This window comes from Colobus angolensis, unplaced genomic scaffold (genome assembly GCF_000951035.1).
Source record: "Colobus angolensis palliatus isolate OR3802 unplaced genomic scaffold, Cang.pa_1.0 Scaffold514, whole genome shotgun sequence".
Taxonomy (NCBI): Eukaryota; Metazoa; Chordata; class Mammalia; order Primates; family Cercopithecidae; genus Colobus; species Colobus angolensis.
The window spans coordinates 297,920-308,758 of NW_012118644.1; positions in this window are offsets into that span (position 1 = coordinate 297,920).

The window sequence follows — 10,839 nt, forward strand, 5'->3', positions numbered from 1 at the left end:
GTATTTGCTTGTCTGTAAAGGATTTTATTTCTCCTTCACTTATGAAACTTAGTTTGGCTGGATATGAAATTCAGGGTTGAAAATTCTTTTCCTTAAGTGTGTTGAATATTGGCCCCCACTCTCTTCTGGCTTGGAGAGTTTCTGCCGAGAGATCTGCTGTTAGTCTGACGGGCTTCCCTTTGTGGGTAACCTGACCTTTCTTTCTGGCTGTCCTTAACAGTTTTTCCTTCATTTCAACTTTGGTGACTCTGACATTTATGTGTCTTGGAGTTGCTCTTCTGGAGGAGTATCTTTGTGGCGTTCTCTGTATTTCCTGAATTTGAATGTTGGCCAGCCTTACTAGGTTGGGGAAGTTCTCCTGGATGATATCCTGAAGAGTGTTTTCCAACTTGGTTCCATTTTCCCCCTCACTTTCAGGCACCCCAATCAGACACAGATTTGGTCTTTTCACATAATCCCATACTTCTTGAAGGCTTTGTTCATTTCTTTTTCCTCTTTTTCTTTAGACTTCTCACTTCATTTCATTCATTTGATCCTCAATCCTCAATTGCTGATACTCTTTCTTCCAGTTGATCAAGTCAGTTAATGAAGCTGGTGAATTTGTCCCGTATTTCTCATGTCATGGTTTTTATCTCTGTCAGTTTGTTTATGGCCTTCTCTGCATTGATTATTCTAGTCAATTATTCTAGTCAATTATTCCATTCTTCCATTCTTTTTTCAAGATTTTTAGTTTCTTTGCACTGGGTGTGTAATTCCTCCTTTAGCTCTGAGAAGTTTGATGGACTGAAACCTTCTTTTCTCATCTTGTCAAAGTCATTCTCCATCCAGCTTTGTTCCATTGCTGGCGATGAGCTGCATTCCTTTGGAGGGGGAGATGTACCCTTATTTTTTGAATTTCCAGCTTTTCTGCCCTGCTTTTCCCCGTCTTTGTGGTTTTATCTGCCTTTGGTCTTTGATGATGGTGACGTACTGATAGGGTTTTGGTGTGAGTGTCCTTTCTGTTTGTTAGTTTTCCTTCTAACAGTCAGGACCCTCAACTGTAGGTCTGTTGTAGATTGCTTGAGGTCCACTCCAGACCCTGTTTGCCTGGGTGTCAGCAGCAAAGAGGCTGCAGAAGATAGAATATTGCTGAACAGGGAGTGTTCCTGTCTGATTCTTGCTCTGGAATTTTCATCTCAGGGTGTACCCCGCCGTGTGAGGTATGGGGTGTCAGTCTGCACCTGTCTTCTGTGTCGCTCACGCTGGGAGCTGGAGACTGCAGCTGTTACTATTCGACCATCTTGCTCTGGGTCCTAAGTAAATGTTTTTGTGATTATTCCAATCCTTTTTTTATGTATCTGTAGACTATGCCAACATTTAGACTTTTATTATTATCAAACTTCCTCCCTCATTTATTTAAGGACTTGAAACCTCACCACTTAAATAAGGTAATGCATGTTACTAAATTCTTAGTTGTCATTTGATCATTATTTGGCACAACTAGGGAAACAAAACAATATTTTGTTTTTCAAATTGTGCCAAGTATCAAGATGCATGTACAAAGATAAAAATAAGTACCATTTGTTCTCTGATTATTGTAACAGACACACTCTGCCTGCAGCATGGATGTACCGTAACAATATTTTGGACTCAGGGTAGGCAAGGTTGAAGGATGCAGTGATATTAGTGATGGAAATAGAGTCAACATAGTTACACATTAGAGACAGTGATTAATGCTAAAGTTGAGAGAAAGCATTTCAGAGCAGGTGGTGTGTGTAGGCAGGCACTGGTAACTCCTGCCTGGGTTTAATTTCCTGCCTTTTTTTTTTTTCTTTGAGATGGAGTCTCACTCTGTCATCAGGCTGGAGTGCAGTGGCACAATCTTGGGTCACTGTAACCTCCACCTCCTGTGTTCAAATGATTTTCCTACCTCAGCCTCTTGAGTAGCTGGGACTACTGGCACATGCCACCATACCCAGCTAATTTTTTGCATTTTTAGTAGAGATGGGGTTTCACTGTGTTAGCCAGGATGGTCTCAATCTCCTGACCTCGTGATCCACCCGCCTTGGGCTCCCAAAGTGCTGTGATTACAGTTGTGAGCCACCGCATCTGACCCCCACTTTTGTTTTACAAGCCGCATGGTAATGGGCACATTAGTTAACTACCCAAGTCTCAGTTTCTTCATCTGTGAAATGGGGATCACACTCAACCCCTCACATTTAAAAATTATTCTGAGTTTCAAATTACATACTTCTTGTACAGTGATTAGTCCAGTGTCTGGCACACAGTTTGTTCTCAATAAGTGCTAAAATTTATTATTGTCATTATTATAAACAAGGCATTATTAGATCACACGATGTGAAGTAATTGACTGTACAAAATTGTGTGTTCAAGTAATTATAGCAAATTAAATCGATATTTTCTTCTCCTACTGTTTGGGAATATAGTTCTCTATTTTTTCTACTTCTAGATTCAATTATCTGAAGAGTGGACCCCCTGCAAATGGAAAAAGCATGCAATGCGCCCCTTTCTCTTGTTCTGTGTTATGCCACTATTTCACTTGCCCTGCTTTTTCCCACCATTTTATTTCAGACTTTCATTTCTAGTAACTGTAACATTGATGGGAATTTAAAGGCCTTTAAATCAGAGTACCTTTGGAGATAGAGGGTATCTTCAAGTTCAACTGGCTCAATCCCTTCTTTGCATAGATGTGAAAATGAGCCCTGCTGTGATTGGCTTGAGACTGCAGAACTGTTTTGTGCTGGAACAAGAGTTGAAACACAGGTCACTGAAATGCATACTTATTCCATATCTGATGTTACCTCCTCCTGAATTATTCATGGGAGCAGGGAGTAGAAATGCGGAGGTGGTACTTTTCATAAGAGGAATGCGGGACGAAGTGAATTTCGTTACTTCTGACATGGGCGATAGAGATGATATTGGATGGGGCGATGGGAGGTCTTTAATATTCTTAATTGTTATCAACTATTTTGCTTTCCACTCAAGACAGGACTTTTGCCTAAACTGGCCATCTACTGAAGATAAGCTTGTTTTCTTAGGGGAGATAAAAAAAAATACATGTAATAAATTAGTAAATTTTATAGTAGGCTAGAAGGTCACACGTACTATTATTAAAATAGAAAAGGGAGTCTGGGCACAGTAGCTCACACCTGTAATCCCAGTACTTTGGGAGGCCAAGGTGGGCAGATCACAAGGTCAGGAGCTCGAGACCAGCATGACCAACATGGTGAAACCCCGCCTCTACTAAAAATACAAAAATTAGCTGGGCATGATGGCATGCCTGTAATCCCAGCTACTTGGGAGGCTGAGGCAGGAGAATCGCTTGAACCTGGGAGGCGGAGGTTGCAGTGAGCCAAGATTGCACCAGTGCACTCCAGCCTGGACAACAGAGCGAGACTGTCTCAAAAAAAAAAAAAAAAAAGGAGAGGAATAAAGTAGAGCAAGGTAAGTGGGATTAGAAGGATAGGGAGTAGGAAAGTCACAAAGTCACATTAAATAAAGTGGTCACTGCAGGTCAGAGTAGCCTAGATATCATCCTGAATCTCAGGAGCCTCCCATTTAAACATCTCGTTGAGCACTCTTCTCTGGACAGTCTATTTCTCAAGAATTTGTGCGTAATATGTGATTATACGTGATGCATATAAACATATACGAATGTATACATGACTAGAAAAAGGACCTTAAGATAAGCTATTTAGTCCCCTAGCCAGAATTTGAATCTCCTTTATAGCAACATTATGGGCTTAGATCAAAACATAGGTGAGAACAATTAGAAAGTTCACGAGTCAATGATTTGTTGACACATTTCTTATGAAGGCTAATTGCTTGTTAGCTGAAACATGCACCTCAGTTTTAGTTAGAGACACCAGCATAACAAAGGCTTGACTGAGAATCTGGAACTCTTCTGTCATATAGTGCTGTCAAGAAAATATTCATAAAGGTTGAAATTCTAACTTTTTACATATTACCATATAAGGCTTTAACAGAAGCAAATTCTTACTGAAAAATTTCCATCTCTCTGTCTCGCTCTCTGTCTCTCTCTCACACACACACACACACACACACATATACACACACCACATGAGTTAATCAGTTCTTTATACAATGCTGATTTTTTTTTTTTTTAAATTTTAACTACCAATCCCTGCCATATTTGATAGTTTCTAATTTCTGACACTGAACCAGAGTGGTCTTTAGAGTTATCACATAAAACCCAGAGCCATCAGCTGAATTTAAATTTCTAATAAACAATGAATGTTTTTCAGTATAAGTATATCTCAAATATAGCATGGGACATATTTATACTTAAAATTATCTGTTGCTTATCTGAAATTCAAATTTAACTGGGTATCCTGTATTTTTATTTGCAAAACCTGACAACCCTATGAGTCTTCAGTTTCCCAGAGAAAATTCTGATTGAACACTTCTTGTTTTCTTTCTTGTGCTCTAAACCAGCATGACTACATACATCTGAGCAGTACTGCTGTATAACTGGCCATGCCTCAATCATTAATTAATTCATGTATTCATTCATGCAATATTATTTTTGCATGCCTGCTACGTGTCAGGCACTATGCTAGATGCAAAATGAAACACTGTATATCTGATATAATGGTAGGTAAAATAGATCTGAATCTTTACCTCATTTGGTTTATAGTAGAAAAGGTAAATAATTACCTATTAGAAAAAAAATGCCCTTAAAGTATGATAGTGTTAGTGGACCCAGCACATACCACGAATGTGTGAATTTGTCGGTATGCACAGTGGAAGTTGGTAATTGCTGTGCTGACATCCCCTGCATAAATGAGGGAGATGAAGTCTTTTCAAAGTGTGGTTTCCAAATGCTTGCTGATTTTGCATTAGTCCTGGACATATTGCATGACATTTCTGAGCACTTTATATATGTCAAACACAGTGCTGGGCTCAGCACTTCATTTAAAACTCAAAGCAGTGCTAAACGATAAATCCAATTATAATCTCCATGTTACTAATGAGGAAGGTAGGACTTAGAAAGCTGAATAAATTGCACAATTCTACACAACAAAAATGTGATGAAAAAGCTGGGATTCCCACAGAGGTCTGATCTTTCTAAATAGGTAGTCTTAATCTCTGTGCTATGCTACTTGAAAGACTTAAATATTACTGATCTCCAGAGTTTCTGAATCAGTAAGTCTAGGATAAGTTTTGAAGAACACATTTTAAACAAGTCCCCTCAGTGATTCTGATAACAGCAAGATTTAGGTTCCACTAATTTAGAATACCAAATTAATCAAATCCCATCAAAATAACTTAGAGTATTACGATATAACACTCTGATTTACAACTGTTAAGGACCTCTACTGCGGGAGTTTCCACATACGGGGTAGTGACAGACTTAAGAAAGGAGATAAATATCCAGGGTTCCCAGCACATATATACCTTGTTATTATTTTTTTTAAGACCAAAGTTTTCCTAGTTTGCACAATGATTCCTCAGGTGCTCTAACTCGAATGTCCCTTCCTCCTGATTATTCTCCCTCTAAGATTAGGCTGGTTTATTGAGGCTTGTGACAGGTTTAACATTAAGCATGTATTCTTTCCCAGACATGACTTCTCTAGAGAAGATGAGAAGGAACTAATTTTAAACACCTAGCTTTGGTCTGCTGCATCCATTACCTCCACGGGAGAGGATGTCTAGAGGTAGAAGAGCCTGAGGGAGGAGACCCACGTGGCGCACACTGCCGTAGACTTCCACAAACAGGAAGTGAAAATTCAATGCAGAATTGAACATAGTTGATGATGAGGTCTCCACAGTGAGTTTGCGGAAGTTCCAGCAGTTTGATGAGAAGTAATAAAATGTAGCAATACTATTTTCTTTCTTTAATTTGTTTCTTCTTTTTCTTCTCTTCTTTCTTTCTCACTCTCTCTTCTTTTCTTTCTTTCTCTCTTCCTTTATTAAAACAATATTCGCTTGTTTAACATTTTTTAACTGATGTATACTTACTTGCAGAAAAATGCAGAGATTCTGAGCACAAATCCTGATGATTTTTCACTAAGACAACATACTGAAGTAACCACCACCCAGATTAGGAAAGAGAACATTATCAACATACTAAAATCCCACACTGACCCACAGGTTATCATTATATCCAACAAACATGACCATTATCCTTATTCATATCATCAGAAATTAGTTTTGCCTGTTTTTGAACTTGTACTAGAGAAAATGATACTGAAGTAGTATTTAGTCTGTGACTTATTTTGCTGAATATTATGCTTATGAAATTTGATCAAATTGTTTGGTGTAGCAATAATTTGCTCTTTTTCATTTGTTCTTCATTCCTTTTTCATTCTGGGGATATATCAAAACTTATTGCTTCTGCTATTTATGGGCATTTGACTTGTTTTCAATTTGGGGCTATTGCTGTAAGTACTAGTAATAGAAATAACAATACTAGTGATAGTGCTAATAGCACTCTTGTGCGTATTCTCGTATGCCTGTGTAGGTACATATACCTACATTGCTTTGGGCTACATAGCCATGAAGAGAATTTCAGAGTTCTAGGGTAAGCATGTTCACTTATAGAAGATACTGCCAACAGTTTACCAAAGTAGCAAGGGTCAATTAATTTACAGTCAAACTGCAGTAATTGAGAGCTGTGAATCTTCCATATCTTTGAGAATAATTGGTCAATGTATCTATGTCTATTTATCTATCATCTATCTATCTATCATCTATTATCTATTGATCAATCTGTTATATTCTATATTTCTATCTATCTGTCAGCATCTACTTTTATCTATCATCTATCTATCTAGATTTCATTATCTATCAATCCATCTGTCTTTCCCTTTCTGTTGTATGAATGTGAATTTTTTCTCACAGTTTTAATTTGCATTTCCTTGACATGTGATGATGTTGAGCATGGTTTCATTTGCATGTGCGTGTGCTTTATTTTTTGTAAAGTGTCTGTCAATTTTTTGCGGTTTTTCTATTGAGTTTTCTGTTTTTATTAAAACTGATTTATACAAGTTATTTCTGTATTCTGGAATTGAATTTTTATTATATATGCTATTGTAAATATCTTCTTGAATTCTGTAACTTGGCTTTTACAATGATATCTTTTGATGAACAAACATTCTTAATTTAAGTATCTATCTACTTATTTAATATTTACTTTATACTTAGAGCATTTTGTGTCCTGTTTAAGGAATTTTAATACACAAAGTCATAAACATATTCTTTTATGGTATCTTGTGGAAATATTATTGTCCTACTTTTCACGGTTGAAGATGCAATCCAGCTTAAAATAATTTTTGTATGGTATAATATAGAGATTAGATTTTTTAAATGTGGAGATTCAATTGACCCATCCAGTATCATTTACTAAAAAGACTATCTTTGGCTGGGTGCAGTGGCTTACGCCTGTAATCCCAGCACTTTGGGAGGCCGAGACGGGCGGATCATAAGGTCAGAAGTTCAAGACCAGCCTGGCCAACATAGTGAAACTCCGTCTCTACTAAAAATACAAAAAATTAGCCGGGCATGGTGGTGAGTGCCTGTAATCCCAGCTACTCGGGAGGCTGAGGCAGGAGAATTGCTTGAACCTAGGAGGTGGAGGTTGAAGTGAGCAGAGATGGCGCCACTGCACTTCAGCCTGGGCGACAGTGCGAGACTCCATCTCAAAATAAATGAATAAATAATAAAAACAAAAAGACTATCTTTTTCCTATCAAACTTCTGTTTCAACTTTTCCACAAAACAAGTGACAATGTATATTCAACCAATATCATTTGAGCACTTAATTCTGATCTATTTCTGCATTGAGTCCTAGTTATAGAGATAAAATATTTATTGAATACATACTCTAAGTCCTGTACTGGAAATACGCCAGAAGTCATCTTGTCTCTTTCACTCATTCCCTATCCTAATTGGGGTCATGGATAATAAATAAGTAAACCATCAAATAAATAATTTTAGCATATAATGAGTGGGAAATTAAAGAAATAAAAGTAAAAGGAGAAGGAAAAAGATAATGTGGTAGGGAATTGGAGTAGGCAGAGGTGGAGGAAGGGTTCCCTGAAAGGTGCCATTTAAACAGATACCTGAAGGAACGTGCCAGCACTTTAAGAAAATACTTTTTCCAACATGAGAAAAATAAACTATGCATTTGCGGAGATATCACCCAGCCTGGCTTACTGTGGGAATATCAGAAGACCAGGGTGGCAAGATAGTGGAAATGGTGCTGAAAATGGCGTAAAAAAGAATTGAGAGGCAAATGTGGGATTACCTAGTCCATGGCACACGGTAAGAGGTTTCTGTTTTCTCCTAAGGCTATAGTGAAAAACCTAGAGTGTTAAGGGGAAAAGTGTTACCATCGCTTTGCATGGTTGTATAGAAAACACCTTGAGTGTGAGAGGTGCATCAAGTGTAAAAGATGTGAGGGTTCTGCCCTGATGGTCTCCAAGAACCATATAATAGATTAGAGTAAGGACAGTGCAAGGAGTCAAGCTCTGATGCTCTCATCCTCTATTTGCCCAATTAAAAGTTTTGTTTTCTGCTTAGTAAAGAACCTTACTTTTCTTGTCCCTAAGGAACTTAAGCTTTTTCAGTCCTTTCTAACGAATGACCCAGTAGTGCATTCTATATGATGTGACTGTCTCTCTATTTAACTACTCCCTGTGCTTGAGTTCTGATTGTTCAATTAATTTACTAACTGAAAGAAAGAATAACTTCCATCACTGTCTTCTTTGGGATAGAAGGCAACAGAGGTTCTAACAAAAAAAAAAAAATAGAAATTATTGATTTTAATTCTGGCATTTAAAAACTATGAAATCTCTAGAATATTCAGGCAACACTCTGTAAAGAAATGGAACTCTGTAAAGAAATGGAATCTTGGGTTTTACACTCTGAACTTGTCAAAGCATTATATAGAGTTTCTGGAGAACTGTGTGCTTGGTGTTAATAACCAGGGCCACTTGGGATTGGTGTTTTGTCCCTGCCGTTTGCTCTAGGTGACCTTGGGTCGCATCTCCCTTGGCCTCACTGTTTTCATCCATAGAATTAGGCATGATTCTTTTTTCAGAGCCTGCTATTCAAGGTTAATTTGAAGATGGAATGAGGTATTTCCCACATAAATTGTGAGCCTTGTTTCAATGGAAAGAAATTGTTAATACATTCAGGATGATTTGATCCAGTAGCAGCCTCCTGTCCACTAATCTCTACCACCGATATCAGAGATGTTACTTTGTGCTCATCCATAGCGCCGAGCTCAGAGTTTACTTAATTCCCCGGGGAATAGCAATTAAACCATGTTAAAGGCTTTCTTTTAAACAAGTTGCTTTAGTGCCAGCCATCCGGAGCTTTGACTATGAGGATGACAGCCTTGTCTCACAGGCCACTAGATGGTGCCAGAATTCTTTTCTGCCTCTCCTTCCTCCCCATCCCTGCAACTCCCACCCATTCTGCTTTTGTATCTGCGCGGGCTCCACTGGGGTAGTGATGAATTTGTTTGCTGGGGAAAATGTTGCTCCCTTAGGAATCTATGGGACGGAAAACGTCTCCTGGTTTTGGAGATTGTGGAACTTTCTCTTTCTTTGGCCTTGCTTTGATTCACCTCCACACAGTTTCCCCATTCTCGCAAAACTCGACTCTTCCAAAAATTTAGAAGAAAAAAAAAATGAGAACATTGGTGTATGGGAGTTTTCACATCTCTGGGATCCCTAGTCCTGAGGCAAAATCACACAGCACTTCTGTTTGTATACATGACGCACGATGTATGCCAAGCTGTTCCTAATGAAGATATTATCTGCCTGCCTCTTCCTGTCCCTAAGCACCGGGAGAGACTTCTCCCATATTGTCACTGTTTCCTTTCCAGGTGGCCAGAGAAACCCTTCCCAGGATTTTCTCCCTATGGGATCTGTAGTCATTAGTTAGGCCAGGTGACTCTTCTCCAAAGAGCAAATTCATTCTCCAAGCAGCTCATCCAAATCAGCTTTCCCTCCTACTAGTAACATGAGATCTCTTTCGCTCTCTCTCATTCAACCACCACAAGATCACAACATTTCACAGATGGCAGGGGCAAGGGAGCTTTGCACATACTCTAGTCCAATGGCTCTTAAACTTTAACATCAGAATCCCCTGGAAGATTCGTTACAACACAGATTGCTGGACCTCACCCTAGAGTTTCTGGTGCAGTAGGTCTGGAGTAGAGCCTGAGAATTTGAAGGTCTCCTGCTGATACTGATGCTGTTGCTCCAAGGACCACATCAAGAACCACTCCAATCCTATTGTTTCACAAGTCTGGAAACTGAGGTTCAGTGAAATAAAATGATTGTTCAAGGTCACAAGGCAAATTGAAATTAGATAGGAGTAGGAATTCAGGAGTCTTTTAAGCAAAAGCTTTTAAAGTCCTCATTCAAATGGGGCTGCTTGAAAAAATGTTCTTTCTACTCTTTATGGAGAAAGGGTTTGCAGAGCAAATTTACAGATGAAATCAGATTGTAGGAGAATTGTTTAATCTGTAATCACTTAAAATAGAGTTCTATTATTTTTCAGTTTAAATTAAAGCATGAACTATGAGGAACCTGTATCTAAGTAAAGGGACTAACTTTTCAGTGTTACCACCACAGTAATGCTCTTTTTAATGTCCATTGCACTTACGCAGAATTCCAAGGAAAATTGTTCTACTGTTTGGCTCTTTCAGTGATTCATCCTCAACATTCACTCTATCCTACCTTCATCTAAAACAAGAATTTCTTCCTTGTAATAACTTGAACATGTTGCATTTTTTTCTTTTCCTTCCTTCCTTCCTTCCTTCCTTCCTTCCTTCCTTCCTTCCTTCCTTCCTTCCTTCCTTCCT